This window comes from Thalassophryne amazonica, chromosome 15, assembly GCF_902500255.1.
Source record: "Thalassophryne amazonica chromosome 15, fThaAma1.1, whole genome shotgun sequence".
Lineage (NCBI taxonomy): Eukaryota > Metazoa > Chordata > Actinopteri > Batrachoidiformes > Batrachoididae > Thalassophryne > Thalassophryne amazonica.
The window spans coordinates 61,212,935-61,231,214 of record NC_047117.1 but is presented as its reverse complement, the minus strand read 5'-3'; the positions used below and the strand labels follow the sequence as shown (position 1 = coordinate 61,231,214).

The window sequence follows — 18,280 nt, the reverse complement described above, 5'->3', positions numbered from 1 at the left end:
TGGGTGAGTAAAACCAGCTGGCTACAGGTCTGACTAGCATATGTGCTTTTCCACCACAGGGACTCGCAGAATTGGCTTATGAATCTGGTTTAAAGGACATGGCACACGTTAATCCCCGGTTAGCAACACAACATCAAGTATTCATGTCTGTCAGCACACCTGCGGTAATAATTTGTGGTCGCTGATGGATTTTATTGCCAATTCCTGTTGGGCAAGTCAGCATATCCAGAGAATGTCTTACTCTGCATTGCTGCCATTTCTCGGCCTGTGATATACATTTTAGCAAACAGAAACATCCCGATGGCTGACAGACCGAGTGAAATGAATGCTGTGATGTCCGATAACGAAGCTTCTGAGGGAGCTTCAGTAGGGTTTACTAAAATATTGCCCAACGTTTGGAGCCAGAGGTCCAGCAGTGGGCCCCTGCCGCTGACAGAGAATGTAGCTGTCGGGGATGATCATGTGGAAATACAAATGGTGAGAAATCACTGAATTAATTAACCCTGTTCAGGCTTTTCCTTTTATGTTTTGTTCTCCCAAGTAGAGATGGTAACTTTGTTAATTTTACCTTGCGAGAGTGTCGGATTTTGGATCTCTGTCAGATTTTGGATTTTGATGTGTGCGGAGTCTGTTGTCTACCGGAGCAGCACACAATTTAAACCTGTTACAGCTCCCACTGTGACTACACGCAGAACTGTCAGCTGTTTTTCAGGCTGCCTGACCACACAGATGTATTTCTGATTTTTCACAATTATATTGACGACAACATGTACAAAGCTGAGCCTCTAGCAGACTGTTTAACAGCTGCATTCATGATTAATGGACATACACGCGCACCAAGTCTTCTCACAGTGGACAGCAGCTGCTGCTTTTACCGTGACTGCACCAAAATTAACAGTTATCGCTTAAAAAACGAGTAGTCATACACGACAGCACACTTGTGTAAACTTTGCAATTATTCTGCAGCTCTGTTCTTAACTTTAGCAGCTACATTCTGTTCAACAGCATGCTGGGACAGTTCCTCAAAGCTATGTAAATGCTGTTGGAAACACTCAAAAAATAAGTTCTCACTAGTACTTTGTTTTCGGCAGTCTCTGTATTTGCTTATTGTGAATGCCGTATACTTTGCACAAAGTGATCCTGGTGTATCAGATGGTCACCAACAGTCCTACAACCCCTGGCAAAAATTATGGAATCACCGGCCTCGGAGGATGTTCATTCAGTTGTTTAATTTTGTAGAAAAAAAAAGCAGATCACAGACATGACACAAAACTAAAGTCTTTCAAATGGCAACTTTCTGGCTTTAAGAAACACTAAGAATCAGGAAAAAAAAAAATTGTGGCAGTCAGTAGCGATTACTTTTTTAGACCAAGCAGAGGGGAAAAAAAAAAAAATGGAATCACTCAATTCTGAGGAAAAAATTATGGAATCATGAAAAACAAAAGAACGCGCCAACACATCGCTAGTATTTTGCTGCAACCACCTCTGGCTTTGATAACAGCTTGCAGTCTCTGAGGCATGGACTTAATGAGCGACAAACAGTACTCTTCATCAATCTGGCTCCAACTTCTCTGATTGCTGTTGCCAGATCAGCTTTGCAGGTTGGAGCCTTGTCATGGACCATTTTCTTCAACTTCCAAAGATTTTCAATTGGATTAAGATCCGGACTGTTTGCAGGCCATGACATTGACCCTATGTCTTTTTACAAGGAATGTTTTCACAGTTTTTGCTCTATGGCAAGATGCATTATCATCTTGAAACATGATATCATCCCAAACATCCTTCAATTGATGGGATAAGAAAAGTGTCCAAAATATCAACATAAACTTGTGCATTTATTGATGATGTAATGACAGCCATCTCCCCAGTGCCTTTACCTGACATGCAGCCCCATATCAACAATGACTGGAAATTTACATGTTCTCTTCAGGCAGTCATCTTTATAAATCTCACTGGAACAGCACCAAACAAAAGTTCCAGCATCATGACCTTGCCCAATGCAGATTCGAGATTCATCACTGAATATGACTTTCATCCAGTCATCCACAGTCCACGATTGCTTTTCCTTAGCCCATTGTAACCTTGTTTTTTTCTGTTAGATGTTAATGATGGCTTTCGTTTAGCTTTTCTGTATGTAAATCCCATTTCCTTTAGGGCGATTTCCTCCCATTCGTTCCTCATTTGTTTTGTTGTGCATTTTCGATTTTTGAGACATATTGCTTTAAGTTTTCTGTCTTGACGCTTTGATGTCTTCCTTGGTCTACCAGTATGTTTGCCTTTAACAACCTTCCCATGTTTGGATTTGGTCCAGAGTTTAGACACAGCTGACTGAAACAAACCAACATCTTTTGCAACATTGCGTGATGATTTGCCCTCTTAAGAGTTTGATAATCCTCTCCTTTGTTTCAATTGACATTTCTCGTGTTTGAGCCATGATTCATGTCAGTCCACTTGGTGCAACAGCTCTCCAAGGTGTGATCACTCCTTTTTAGATGCAGACTAACGAGCGATCCATTTGATGCAGGTGTTAGTTTTGGGGATGAAAATTTACAGGATGATTCCATATTTTTTTCCTCAGAATTGAGTGAGACCATATTTTTTTCCCTCTGCTTGGTCTAAAAAAGTAACCGTTACTGACTGCCAGTTGAAGTTGGTGGAAGTTGAAGAAAATTGTCCATGACAAGGCTCCAACCTGCAAAGCTGATCTGGCAACAGCAATCAGAGAAAGTTGGAGCCAGATTGATGAAGAGTACTGTTTGTCACTCATTAAGTCCATGCCTCAGAGACTGCAAGCTGTTATAAAAGCCAGAGGTGGTGCAGCAAAATACTAGTGATGTGTTGGAGCGTTCTTTTGTTTTTCATGATTCCATAATTTTTTCCTCAGAATTGAGTGATTCCATATTTTTTTTTCCCCTCTGCTTGGTCTAAAAAAAAAGTAATCACTACTGACTGCCTCAAGTTTTTTTTCCTGATTTCTTATAGTGTTTCTTAAAGCCAGAAAGTTGCCATTTGAAATGACTTTAGTTTTGTGTCATGTCTGTGATCTGCTTTTTTTCCTACAAAATTAAACAACTGAATGAACATCCTCCGAAGCCGGTGATTCCATAATTTTTGCCAGAGGTTGTAAATAAAAGTTATGATTTCGGTGGGACATGTCCTTTAAGTGGGTACTATGGGAGTTCCATATTACCTGCTTAACTCTCACCAAATGAGATTTTGCTGTTCCTGTCTCACGATGTTGCTTTTAATGGATTCAAGTCTAAAGCATTTGCATATTAAACAGTAGTGATTTGTCAGATAATGCCTGTAGTAAAAGCCTTTAGTCTCCACTGACGGTTGTTCCCAAACACAGTGTAGTATTGCTGAAGCTGTACATCATTTCAGGATCACTGTGATGTGCAATGGCAGCTGTTTAGAATGATCTCCCCACCCACATAATTATTTGTTACCTTGAATTTATTTTTTCATGTTAATAGGAGAAAGACTGCAGGGATGGTGGAGAGGGGGTGTGTTTTTTTTTTTTTTAACCCTTTGGGGCCGATGCCATCAGATATGATGGCTGAGACCAAGCTTTACTAAATTATAAACAACTTTAATGATATGAGATAGAAACTTTTTTTTTTTTTTTTTTACTGAAGTTAACTCCGGACTTTTGATCCACCATCGACCATCTCTGTACTCCTCATAGAAGCTGTGTGATGACGTGCAGAATGTGTGTCCCCGATCGGAATTGGTTCACTGTCACAGTTTTCCAAAATCCAATCGTAGGGCAGATTTACCTCACGTGATAAACCAAAGATTGTTTTCAGGACTGATATCTTACTAGTTGGCCCGTCTGAATAGCCCCCTAACTCCTCCAATGTGCCCTGCACCATTACACACAGCGAAAGTGAAAACAGATGGAGAGCCTTGCATGACAATCTCACATGCTCAAACAGAGTGTGTAACTATCAGGACTGCTCCATTAGTTTGCATTTGAATGTTACTGGATTACTCTGTGGCTCTCTCCCTCTGGCTTAAAGCACTGTTTCCATATCAATGGGGTGAGGGACAGGGGCCGCTCCTCAGACTGTAGGAGCCAAAGTGTGAAATGAAAGCTGCTTGCAGAGTCAGACAGAAGACTCCAAAACACAGTAGAAGTAGAAATATGTGATGTAACCTTTGTGTAATAGACAGAAATTGCTTTGAGATGAAGAGAAACAAAAACGCATAGACCATATTGTATATATTGCTCAAACTGTGCATTGTGTTTATTGTACTGTCTTCACACAAGACCTCAAATTACCTTTATAAGTCTCAAAACAGTTGTTTATTATAGTTTTGCTGTGTGTTTTGAATAAATGTGGGGAAAATTATTTTCCGCTTTACTTTTTCCTTTGTTTATTCTGATGGTAAACCTTTATTACACTTATAAACACAACAAAAGCATATATATTATGAAAGAACAGGTTGTTCTGAAAAAAAGAGACATTAAACTTGATTGTGGGATGCAGGGAGGAGCTGTTAACAGCAATAATAAAACATTATACCAGGTGAGTGAACTGTCCAAAAAATGCCCTTGGACCCCAGAGGGTTAAATAAACAAAACAAGCATCAACATCTAGCCATCAAAAATTAAACTACCCAGAAAAGTTGCAGAGTTGCAGTTCCTTGCTTAAAGCTAGCTCCAAAAGTAAGCCTATTCCCATAGAAACCAATGTTAAGAGGGGCAACTTTAGAGCACAAAACAAACATGCTGACTGCCCATTACAAATAGTTTTGGTCTCTATAGTTAGTTTCCTCCTCAGGGGTCGAAATACATTTTTTAGCCTACTTGCACTGGTCCTAGTAACAAACAACAACAAAAAAAATACTTGTGCCAAAAATAAATAAATAAAATAAAAAAGTTACCTGCACAACCAAAAGTCACACGGGCCCACTTCGAGTTGCTTCTTCCTGTGGCGTCATGACGACGCAGGAATTTCTACGTCAGGTGCACGCAGCAGGGGGAAGAGGGGACGTGAGAATGCAGCCTGTGGGTCCTCTGCACAGAGAAATCAGAGTGCACAGTTTGGCTGCAGCCAGACTGTGCACTCTGACTTCTCTTCTAGTTTATATTTGTTCTTGTGCTGAGCTGCAGGTCTGCGCTCTGAGTTCTGTTATAGTTTATCTTTCCTCCTGTGACCACGAGATTCGTGTGCGTGTGAATGAACTGTCTGTGAGTAAATGTGGCGATGTCCTGTCTCTGGCAATCAGTCTGTGAGCAGGACTTATGTCTTTTTTTTTTTTTTTTTTTTTTAACATAGTGATAAGAGAGTTTGAGCAGAGAGCAAGTAACTAACAGACTGCAGCCAGACAGTTTTTTTTTCCCCCCACGTGCACGCGTGAACAAATCATCACAGCAACTCGCTCCGTGTGTGAGAGTCATAAAACGCAGGGAAGACAAAGACAACACACTGGAAATTGTTTTTTTTTTCTTATTTATTCCTTTATTGGTTCATTCTACTGGTGCTTATAATTGATAAAAATTGGATAAAGTTACTTGCACCAGTGCTAGTGAAGTATAAAATTACGTGCACCGCTCGAATAATACGTGCACAAACTAGCACATGCACGTACTATTTCGAGCCCTGCTCCTCCATGACAACTGTACAAGGGGTGATTTTTTTATTTAATAACCCATTAGTTTAAGAACTTTTAACCTATAGTTATGCATAATTAGAAGCAGCATTGCTAAGAGCGACAGGTAGTATGTGCTGCTGTTGCAGTCATACCTAGTTGCTGTGGAGGACAGTGTCAGACCCTGAGAGTTTTACGACAAGTATCTAACAATGTGGCTTGTTGTGAGGGTGTTTTTAGACCTACAGTTTGTCTGGCTCTGTTACAGGGGCCAAAAATGTAAGACTTTGCACTAGTTTTCCCCTTTGCTTGGTTTGTTTGCTGAACAGTTTACTCAGATACATGTCCTATCCAAATATATACGCAACACTTTTGGTTTTGCTCCCATTTTGTATGAGATGAACTCAAAGATCTAAAACTTTCCACATACACAATATCACCATTTCCCTCAAATATTGTTCACAAACCAGTCTAAATCTGTGATAGTGAGCACTTCTCCTTTGCTGAGATAATCCATCCCACCTCACAGGTTTTACTTATTTGTCAACCGGTTTAAAGTGCGTGTTTGAAATAAATCAAATACTTTCAGAAGTGTGCAGTTACTGAACGGAAACTGTTGACATCCTTGTACAATGCAACTCCAGCACGTGACCAAATGGCACATTCGAGTAGATTATTAAAAACCATTTGTGTGAAGGTCAGTGCTAATAAGACCTGTGCTGGCAGGTCCAAACAGTTATGTTAAAGATAAGCAAGTCTCCGCTTGCAGTTTTACCACATTCATACTGAAGGGAGCTGCAGACATGTGTTCCTCTCTACTCCTCAGCCACATCCTCCTCTCCTCCTGCTGCTCCTACTAGATCTGCTTCCAGTAAATTACTACACAGATGGTGTGACCAGTAAAGGCTTTGCGTGACCTGGGAGACTTGCTGCGTTAGAACTGGATCAGGAGAATGTGTATTCTAATGTGCAAAAAGAAATACACAGTTTTGAATAGAACAAAGGTTTAAAAGGCAGGAAGATCACAGTAAGTGTTAAAATAAGAATACGCAAGAGCTATAAAAAAAAGTTAGAAAGGAATGACAAACTGAAGATGGCAGTCACCACAAAAATAAGTCTCAAGAACTAAGAATGGAAAAGTAAATTCAAAAAATGCAAACCAAATATAGCTCAGCAAGTAACCCACAAAACATAAAAATAAGTAATTAAAAAACACACACGCTTCTGTTCACTGAATGTCAATCATGTACGAGTAATCATAATTAAAAACAAACCCACTAAAAATATCTAAAAAAATAAAAAATTTCTACTCAAATTTTCATCTTTGAGGACTGCATTTTCACATGCACAATATTCAAATTTAGAACAAGGTTTGCAACACTACCCATGTAACGTTTTTGTGGCAACCCCCAAATAACTGGTTTAAAGGCCAGAGAACAATCCTGTTTATCACCACTTACACATTAATATATGAGGCAACGCCACCAAATCGTGTCCCACATTTATTTTCTGACTGCTGCATATTTACATGGTGAAAACATTTCCAAATATTAATTACACAGCATCACTGTACTTACTGTAGCTTAGCCACAGCTTCTGAAACAACAAACAAAAGGCACCACTGGTTGATAGCCCTGGAATAACTTGCTCAACTAGTTTGTATACTGATAACAGTTGAAGCATGGACAGACAGACCCTTTTGGAAAAATGGGGCAAATTCAGTGCCATGAAACTGTTCAGCCATGGACCACAAACTGGACCCGCTTGTGAGTTTACCCACATCTGGCCTTGTACGGCATCTTGTTCTCTGGTCTCTGTTTACTAATCTCCAACTCGAACACCAGAGAATTTGAGAAGGGTTGAGGAAGCCAACACAGTGCTCACATTGTTCAATTCTTTTTGGAAAGAAATACAAAAAACACAACTTTAACATAGATCAATTAGCCCATCTTTACAGCCCCTGGGACACCGTTCCATGAATTGCATCCATTACCATCAATCCATTTAACATGGAATATTAAAAGTGATATCCATTATCTCACTCGAAACCATACAAACAAGCCAAATCTGAGAATCCTACACAATTCGTACTGCACATGTCACAGATAAATTTTAGTCACCAGATTAGTGAAAGCAACACAGAACACCCCCCCCAACCACACACATCTAGGAAAGGTTCATCTCTGGTCCTACTAGGTTTTGGTATAGACAGGAGGCTGCTGCCGACCAGAAGTATTTCAAGTCAGACTTTGAAGTAAGGTTTTAGTGCATATTCTTGTTTCATTCCTCAGCCAACAAGACGGTCTGACAGGATCCTTGATATGAGCGGCATGGTTCTAAATCTGCCAGTCCAGTTACCAATGCCAGGGGGAAGGCAACATGAATCATATTTCTCAAAAGATCTGCAAATAAAACTGTTCAGCCAGCTGACACCATGGAACTAAGCAGACTCAAAGTAAACAGGTCATTAAACTCAGTTTCACAAATACAGTGTTTGACTAAATTACAGACAAGCAGTGCACAGGAGACTGTTTAGCTACCAATAAACAAAAAAATTATCAGTAAGCATATGAGAGTCTTTGGGATTCATCTCTCCAATAACTGCACAAATGCCAGCAGCATTAAATAGTCAAGTTGAAGGGCTCGCGCATTTTAGTGAAAGAAACTCAGTTTTGATTCAAAGCTCATTTGCATAACACACCCTCCTTAGTAAGCGTCAAGTCCGTTTAAGACCGTACAGCTACAATTAGTTAAATTATAGTTAATTTGTTAAGTGTCACAGCCGTTACAACGTAGAGAGCAGCTCAAGACAAAAGGCACCTTGACACTTGCACAAATCTGATCTGCGCACTAGCACGCAATCTGGCACGCCAATGAGAGAGAATGGTTTCATCAGCCAAGTTCTGAGAGGAAATGAGTCATTGAAATTTTTATTTTATGTAGTGTGGTGTCAAGCGGGACAACAAATCGTGTGGCAGTGAGGGAATCAAATTCGTGCAAGTGTCAAGGTCCCTTAAGAGTGTATAGCTTATCTAAAGCAGGAGAGAATTGTGTTTATAAAGACAGGCATCACTGAAAGTTTAGTGGAATCCATCCAGAAAGAGCTCAGTTTTTCCATTCCATCTACTCCAATAAGGAGACAAGTCTTTTGTGCCATCAGGTCTCATTTTGACCCCTTTCCCAGGCAGTTTATCTACATGAGCTGTACCCTCTCTGGTTCTGCCCCTTTAGACTGTGCAGACAGAGCTGGTGCTGAACAAAATGGGTCACGTAATACTGTGTCTACTACAAACAGAGGGATGGAGCCACACTGGCAGCAAAGCAGGGGTTTGAAATACAGACCGTGCTGGAGGTGGAATTGCCTGCTGATGCAATTTACACCTTTACGCCAAATAGTGGTACAATGCAGTTTAATGACCTCAATGAGGAAAAAGTCAAAGTAAACCAGGAATATTTTGTAATAATTTTCCATATTCAATCGCTTGTGTGTTTGACTAGCCACTGGCCTGGTCAGATCGGGCTGCACTTAACGATTACTGCTGGTACTACTACATGGTGATTAATAGAGTGCAAGAGCCTAAAGCAATAGTACAGTCAGAACAAATCTGATCCGTCCACATTCCAGCGCCGCTTGCTTCCGTAGGACTCCTCGTGTCTGCACAGTGACAGCTGGCACTGTGCGTGTGTAACTGTGATGGAGGAGAGTGTGAGAGGGTCACAGGCCTGTGAATGAGGCCGTGTAAAAGGACCACACGAGTGACTAGATAATGTGCTGACATCAAGCGTCATTTGCATTCTTAAAACATAAAAGACCTGAATTTCACTTACTCAACACTTTCTGCATCTTCATTCCTTTCTACATTCCAGACACTTCTTACCTGTATTCATACCAAAACACAGCTTAAAGATTTTAACATCTGATAAAACAGGCCTCAAGTTTAAAAGCAAAAAACAAAACCCAAAACTTAAGTCTACTTAAGTTCTCATATTTGAAACATATATATTACAGCACCATTACATGTGGGAGTGAAGTCAAAATTCCCCCCTTTTCCCCTCCAAAAAAGCTTATGTTTCTGATGACACCCTCCACAGAGGCCAGGAGTGACCACCCACTTCAAGGGCTCTGGTTCCACAAATAAAAATCCCATTCATGCTCTCTATTGACCGTTCAGAAAATCCTTTTATAAAAAGTTTCTTGAGCCTTGAACCAAGCCTATCAGATATAAGATGAATCATGACCATAAAAAGATTTGAATTTAAAAAAAAAAAAAAAAAAGGAGAGAAAGGAAAAAGCTATAGGACTGTAACTAACTAACCAAAAAGGAACTACTCATCCCATAATGCATTGCAAATAATGAGTTTTGGACTCATTTTGTAGTCTGATGTGTGTACAGTAAAATATAGCTGTATAATATAATAAATGTAGTTATCGTACAGTGCTTCATTCTCAACTGCAATCAGTTTGTGTTTTTCCCTCACAGCAGCAACAACCACCGGATTAGTCATGCACTCAACACATTTCTGGTCAATGCCAAGCTGCATACCACTTCTTCTGTGGCAAATATGGTAGTTTAGTGAGCAGTAAATTACAACCATCCATGACAAAAGATCAACTAACAAACAAGTGAAACAAAAATATAACAAAAGAGATATAAAGTCTGTAAACTCCAGTGCGGCAGAAGCATTTACAAGCACACTAAGTGCAATGTTCTGTAGGTTGAGCCACTGAGCTGCTCACTTCAGCAGCATTTCCCGTGACATATTAACAGAGTGCACCAGCTGCAAAAACAACTGGTTACCCTGCAGTTCACAGGATTTATAAAAAAAAAACAAAAAAAAAAAACCCTGTTTTCAATTTAGGACTGTGGGTAGTGTAGTTTTTTCTGGTAACGTTGAATAAAAATACATTTGTTAAAAAAATAAAGTTTTTTGGAATGAAAGATGTGCGGAGGATTTCGCACGTCGGCATGAAGCAGCTCAGGACGCGCAGCAAAAAAAAAAAAAACACCTTCATCTTGGAAGTCTCACAGGACATGTTGTGGCATGTCCAGCTGTTACAATTTCTCGGATACTCACTCGACTGAAAGCCATCGAAAGCCGTCTGAATGGTTTCCAACACGGAGGTGTTTTTTTTTTGCTGCGCGTCCTGAGCGGCTCCGTGCCGACGTGCGAAATCCTCCGCACATCTTTCATTACAAAATCTCCTGTAACAGTGGAATGTGCCGCAAAAGTGCTATGTCCACCTCTGTTGCCATTTCTGTGGTAGTCACACGATGTCCTGGATCAACACAGCGTTCAGTTTAGAAATGATCTGGTCGATCCAGCCTGTCGAATGGCCGCTCGGCATGCCACGCGCCCTCCGTCGCTGTGGGCCATCTTTAAAAAGGTTTTAACAGTCCATAATCCGCGTGACGCCGACAGAATCTTCACCGATATCCACCTGAATCTATCGAATGGTTTCCAACTGCCTGTCTCTAACAGTTTCTGAAAAAAATTTCATGGAGCAAAGCGGCAGTCTCTCAGCAAGTTCTCAAACAAAAGAAATCCGACGGGAGGGGTGGACCAGTGCTCACTCAAAGCCTGCCCACAGGCGAATGATGCAACCGACAGGCATGGAAAAACTTACGCATGCGCACGAAGGTTCAAGCTTGGCTGATGCAATCACACGTGATTCAAATCCATATAGTTTTTGGAAAAAATAAAAAGGTCTGTTACTTTTTGGACAGACCTCGTAGATTAAAACACGAGTCATCAGGAGATGATGTATCCCCGATCACCACAAATTAGTAATAAATGCCAGGGGGAAATAACCCAAGTACACCCTGATGCTAAATATGAATGAAATTGGTCAACTGGTTCTTAAGACATGCTGATCGCTATTAAACCCCCGTATTTCATACCAGGGGTATAATAAAATAGTGGGGCGGGATAGCAAAACAATTGTTCATTTTGTGATAGAGGAATGGAATTTGGCACACATATTCTAAATGAATGTTTATTTTCAGATATGGAGCCATCCTGAATAGGGATGCACCGATCCACAATTTTTCACTTCCAAGCCGATCCCGATACCTGAATTTGGATACTTTTCTGATCCAATACCAGAGCTCTGTTTGCTTTAATATTATTATCATCATTACTGTTGATTTTATGAGGATTTTCTTAAAGGAGACCTAAAAGTTCAGCTACAATTTACCAGAAGGTGTATCTAAGTTGAAAGCCTAGATTTGATGTTTAGGTGAAAAAATTAAGTACTTTTATTTTTTATAGACTTAAAGAGAAAACACAGCACTCTCTGTGCCTGTCTCTCTCCCTGCCTGTCGTTCGCTCTCTTTTTCTCTCCCTCCATCTCTTTTTCTTCCTCTCAAAAACGTCAGTTTTCGTGCTGCAAAAACTTCGTACTTTTTGGAAACACAAAGCCTTTCAACTGTAAAATAAATGTCAGACGCTCACTCGCAGCATTGTAATGGAGACTTTTTCCCTTTCAGCGGACAGAATCTCTGTTCGGCTTCACGCTGTACTGGCGTTTTACATCCTTGGAAGAATGAAACGGCTAACATTTTAGCACACATTTTCAGCAACAATTCAGTTAATTTTTCGGAAAATCCATGCTCAACAAACAGACAATTTGAACCTGAGAGCCGAGCAGAAATTTGCTGCGAACCACAGCTAGAACACCGTGGAACAGAGCTCTCCCAAACAGCCCGGCTTCAGAAAACCAAGAAAAAAACAAGCAAAGAACAAACAGCAGTTGAGAGGATTGACAGTTGCTCTTCATTATGTCGTAGGTTGGACTGGTATTTCCCGATACATGAATTACAGCAGTATCGGAACCAGATACTGATCCGGGATCAGATCGGTCCCATTCCTAATCCTGGAGCTGACCACTAATGAGCTACAGGAGTCAATAAAGAATTACAGGGGTCAAATTTTAAAGATGTGCCAATTATTTTGAAAACTATACCACATTATTTGTCTGATTATAATTCCAAAAAGGTATAGTTTGGACTATCCATGACTGAATGTTCTGGAGTTTTGGGATAAAAACTGAAAAAATGGTGACAAACATGTCATGATTTGCCCTGGATCTGGTCCTGTTTTGCCTCTCATATGTGAGACATTTATCTTTGCTTTTCTGTTTATCGTGATTTCAGTCTATGGTTATACAAGTATGTATCTGGTCATTGTATTTTAGTCACTTGTTAAGTCTCGTTTTGGTTTTGTTCTGATTATCTCTTTTCTTTTTCATCTCTTTTCCTCAAAGGGAGTTTTTCCTTACCACTGTTGCTCTGGGGGTTGGTAAGGTTAGACCTTACCTGTGTGAAGCGCTTTAAGGCAACTCTGTTGTGATTTGGCGCTATATAAATGAAAATAAATTGAAATCTGTGCATATTACTTTTGTCACTGGTTTCATGCTCTGTTTATTATTTATTTTCTGCGAAGCCATAAGTTGCATTTCTGTTATATTGTTGCCACTTGTTTAGTCCCCTTCTAGCTTGGTCTCTGCCTTTATTTTGTTACTGATCACTGTCTGTTCATGTCGATATTTTTCTTGTCGATATTTGCTTCTTCTCTACGTTAGGCATTTCAGTTTCTATCAGTTGGTTGGGGTTTGATTTTCAGTCACTCAGTCTGCTTCTGTTAGTCACGCCCACCTGTCACTCTACTCCTGTCTCACCTCTGTCTTGTCTGATCACGCCCTTCCAGCACATTCCTGACACCTGCATCTTGTTTCCCTAATTACTGCACCTGTTATTTAAGCCCCTCACTTTCTCCAGTCCCTGCCAGTTCATTGCGATTTTCCACATTCCAGCCTGTAATCTTACTGTTTTTGCCTTCTTGTGTTTTGACCAATGTTCTGTTTTTGACCTCATCCTTGCCTTTGCCCGTGAATTTGTCTGTTCGTGTCTTGACCAGTGCTTGTTTTTGACTACACCTTAGCCCATCGCCTTCTTGTACCGCTGGCTCCCTGACTGACAACCTGTGTACCGAATTCCAACCAGATTTTTGATATTAAGCCTTCTTACTCTCACACCTGTGTCTGAGTTTAGCATATTTGTCCAACCACCTTCTGTGCCACGCCTATTTGGACCTCGACAGAAGACCAGTTTCAGTATGTACAGGGGTCAAAAAAGTTGGTTAAAGTTGCTTGGTTATTATTATTGGTTGAAATTAAAGGATTAATAAATGGAATAGTTTTGACTGTAGTGAATGTTTATCTCCAAAGTAAAGGTCAAACAAGGTCAACGTCCATTGGATTCTATGACGTATGACATATGTTACCCCGTAACATAACTAAGCATGACAGATGGTGCAAACTATTCCTTTTTAAATGCTATTAATGCAACCAATAATTTGTATAATTTTTTACCAAAACTGGCGCAAACCTTTGGACCCCTGTACAAGCTGAAACTGACCTTTGTCACCATTTTTGCTGTTTTTAATCTCATAACTCCATGGAATTCAGTCATAGATAAGCATTAGTTAATTTAGAATATGTGTGCCAAATTTCATGCTTTTATCACAAAATGAACCATTTTTAAATGGAAGTTTTAGCTAAGCTGCACCATTAAAACGCATCTTGCCCATCAACTGAATTCCCCCGTCACACAAAGCATTTGTCCTTGTAGAAAAGTTTCCCTACTTTTGGCCATCAGGAGTGTGTCTGGATGTCATTTGACAGAAATTATTATTTCTTGTTTCCAAGTACTGCACTAATGGTGGTCTAGAGACTGGATTTTTTTTTCTTCAAAATAAATAAATAAAACTATGTAGGCAAACTCTTCCAACGGTACACCACCATTACTTCATAAACCATCCCCCAGCACATTTTTAGACTGGTTTCATAGTCATGATTCTGGTATCAAAATGGCTTCCAACATACAAAACCCATTTCTCTTCTGCACTGCATGACCACAAACAGAGACGTGCATTAAACAGAGTCTGCAAGTTCTGCCAAGGTGATCTCTTTTGATTGAACAAGCTTACTGGCTTCTTCATTTCAGGAAAGAAAAAGCATTTTTGGAGCAAACTGAAACATCGGGTCCCCGAGTACTGTAAGACCAGATTTCTTCTCCAGCCTCAGTTGTAGTGAGACCTGTATAAACGGTGTTGTTAACATGGCAATGCCTTAGTTTGACAGCGTTTCATTGCAACCTACAGAAACGCTTGCAAATACGTTTCCATTAAAGTTAAATAAGATGGGAATTGCAGAGATGTTTTTGAGAGTGAATACGTGCACACACACACACCCACCCCCCCACCACACACACCCACTTAGTCGGGTCATTGAAGTACTTGGACTCAATCAGTATGCAGATCACGTAAATAAAATTTTCCTGATGCAGAAAATACCACAAGAATCCTGTTTTCAGTTAACTCTGACCATGGAAATATGTGACAAAAGAATGAAAGTTGAGTAAAACAGTTTTTTGTTTTTGTTTTTTTTAACACTGGATTGAATGAAAGCTTTGTGACATGGCTTTTGGGGGGGGTACAAAGTCCCCTTCTTTTGCTCCAACTTGCATTTAATCTTTCACCAAGCGATGACAGTAATCTGAAGCTAAATTTGTAGTACAAGTGGGTCAGTAAACTAACTCCAGACAAACGGGAGACGTGTGTGTACGTTTGTTGCTTTATCTGACCATACAAGGCAGTCGTGTCATTTCTGCTGCATCATGAGACGAGTGTTCACACACACACACACAATTTATGTGAAGACAGACACTACAGCACACTTTCATGTCTCACAGTATGTCAACAGTGGCAGAGTGCATACTCTTCTCTTATTTTATGTATATGCAGTGTAGTATTACACCAGGCCGAGGCAATTTATAGCACAATTTATCTATTAAATAGTACAAAAATGTTTCAGATCAAGGAAAGTCTATTTCTAAAAACATTTTTCCTTTACAATTAACAGTTTAAACTTGAAGTATTTTATAGTGGTGGTCTGACAACCCGCCACTGGCTCCGTGTTCATTTCACAAACAAACCATTAAAAAGTTGTGTTATGTGTGACAAAGAGCCATAGGTGATTGAGAAAAAAGAAACTTGTTTTAGGGTAACTTGAGGGTGGTCTTTCTAGAATATTTGAGTGTGAAGTTGTACATTAATTGATGATTAAAATGTAATTTGCTTATGAGCAAAAAAGGGTTAGGTGTCAAATTAAACCTTTTTAAGTACCTTACATGCTGAAAATTTAGATTTTTCAGGTACTAATCATTTGCATCACTAATGTCTTCCAAACCAGTTGAATATGAATTAAATCTCCAGTTTGCTCAGAAATTGCTGTCTGTTTCCAAAACTGTCTACATTTCAACACAATACAAAAACAGTTTTTAACCAACTTGTCATGGACAAATTCTGAATTAAATGACACATAAGAGACATTATGTCAAAAATCTTTTGGACAATATCATCCATCTTAAAATCTGATATTTATGAATAGCAATGCCATGAAGATTCATTTTTCAGTCACTGTTTTTCCACTTATTACCTACTTCACTGTCAATTTATTTTTGTGCATAGGTGAAGATCTCCAGATCTCAGTTTCCATCTTTTTACAACACAAAGTATGTAAGCAAAATGGTAATTTATTATAGTGTTATAATAAAGCATGCAACTTATTTTTCCCAGAAGAATGTTTTAATACAGCAATGTGATCTTTAAGGTTTAATTGAAAGAAAATGGTTCACTGAGTGAAATGAAAGCTCATTGTTTACAGACCTTGTCCCATAGCCTACAGTCAGTGTGCCTGGAAGACCTCCCAATGGAAATGACCAGATGCCTGAACCACCTTAACTGGTTCCTTTCAATGCAGAGGAGCAGCAGCTCTATTCTGAGTCCCTCCTGGATATTTGAACTTCTCACCTTGCCCTGAAGCGTAAGCCTTTATACACTATGAATGCAATTCATTGTTGCTGCTTGTACCCTTGTTCTGTCACTACCTAAAGCTCATGACCATAGATTAGGATAGGAGCCCAACTCAACTGGTAAATCTGGAGCCTCACCTTCTGACTCAACTTTCTTCACCACAACTGTCTGGTACAGTTTCAGAAAGACCCCCAACACAGCTCCATTTTACCATCGAAGGGCCACAGACAGTTTGTGAGATGACCCCCAAACTCTGAATTCAAGCCACAGTTCAGAGTGAAGCATAGTGGTGCAAGCATCATGATATGGGTATGTTTCTTCTACTATGGTGTTGGGCCTATATATAGCATACCAGGTATCATGGATCAGTTTGGATATGTCAAAATACTTGAAGAGGTCATGCTGCCTTATGCTGAAGAGGACATGCCCTTGAAATGGGTGTTTCAACAAGACAATGACCCCAAGCACACTACTAAACCAGCAAAATTAATGCCTCACAGATGTGAAGAAATCATGAAAAACTGTGGTTATACAACTAAATACTAGTTTAGTGATTCACAGGATTGCTTAAAAAAAAAAAAGAAAAAAAGTTTGAACATAGTAGTTTTGAGTTTGTAGCGTCAACAGCAGATGCTACTATTATTGTGAACACCCCCTTTTCTACTTTTTTTTCCTAATAGCCCAGTTTCATAGCCTTAAGAGTGTGCATATCATGAATGCTTGGTCTTGTGAGAATCTACTGGTACCTTGTTTCCCATGTAACAATAAGAAATATACTCAAAACCTGGATTAATCTTTTTAGTCACATAGCACTACTATTATTCTGAACACTACTGTATATTCTGAAAGCACAGGTTGTCCTGAAAAAAGGCAAAACTTGATTATGGGATGTAGGGAGAGCTGTTAACATTTATGCCAGGCAAGTGAACTGTCCAAAAAATGCCCTCAGACCCCAGAGGGTTAACATACCATTTCTACCAAAGGGAAATACAATCTTTCCAGCTATAAGCACTCCCCACTAACCCCTGTCAAATCATCATTAGTATTCATTACTACAATATGATACTTCTATACTGATAAATGTTTCTGCAATGTCAGAAAAAAAAATAAAACTGTACCATGTAATGCTGAAATGATTTGTTAGTTAGCAGAACTGACTGGTCAGTCTCATCTTAACCTCTGATTGCTTATCACCCTTTCCATGTGAGCATTTCTCCTCCTCAATTTAAGCTGTCTGTCTTTGTGCCAAACAGAAACAGGATCTTTAAAAACTGTCTTTGGGCTCCAGTAAAAATTAGTCATTTCACAATCTTGACATGTTATACTTAAAATCCCATTAATTTCTTATTCAAATAATGGTAACCTGCAGCCCTAATTAAATATTTTTATATATACCAGGTCTTCACAGCAGCACAGAAATAAACAGGTCTTTAAGGTATTCCCTACAGCAAACTCAAATATCACTGGGGCACAACATCTTGTACAATGTCTAACAATCAGACTGACTTTTTTCACAGTGATGCTGCAGACCTTATTGGACAAAAAACAAAATGTGTTTTCCATTTTAAAAGCTAACCAAGAAGAAGGGAAAAAAGGAATAAGTCTTTTCCTTATAGTTCTATTAAGGTCAGGCAAAAATGAGTCATACAGTCTACACTTTACTTTCCAACTTTAACAAGTTCACTGAACATCTGCAGTGCCACATAAAATTTTTCTCACCACAAAAAAAAAAAAAAAAAACTTTCAATTTGTTAATTAAGACAAAACCAGCTAATGCCACAATTTGAGAAAATTTGTTCAATTCAAA

The 18,280-nt window shown here is 39.4% G+C and overlaps 1 protein-coding gene across 4 annotated transcripts in view; it reads right to left on the bottom strand.

Annotated features, from left to right (window-relative positions):
- LOC117527124 (proteoglycan 4-like) overlaps positions 1 to 18,280 on the bottom strand; it is an 86,460-nt gene that overhangs the window by 46,003 nt on the left and 22,177 nt on the right. The gene's annotated exons all lie outside the window — the stretch shown is intronic.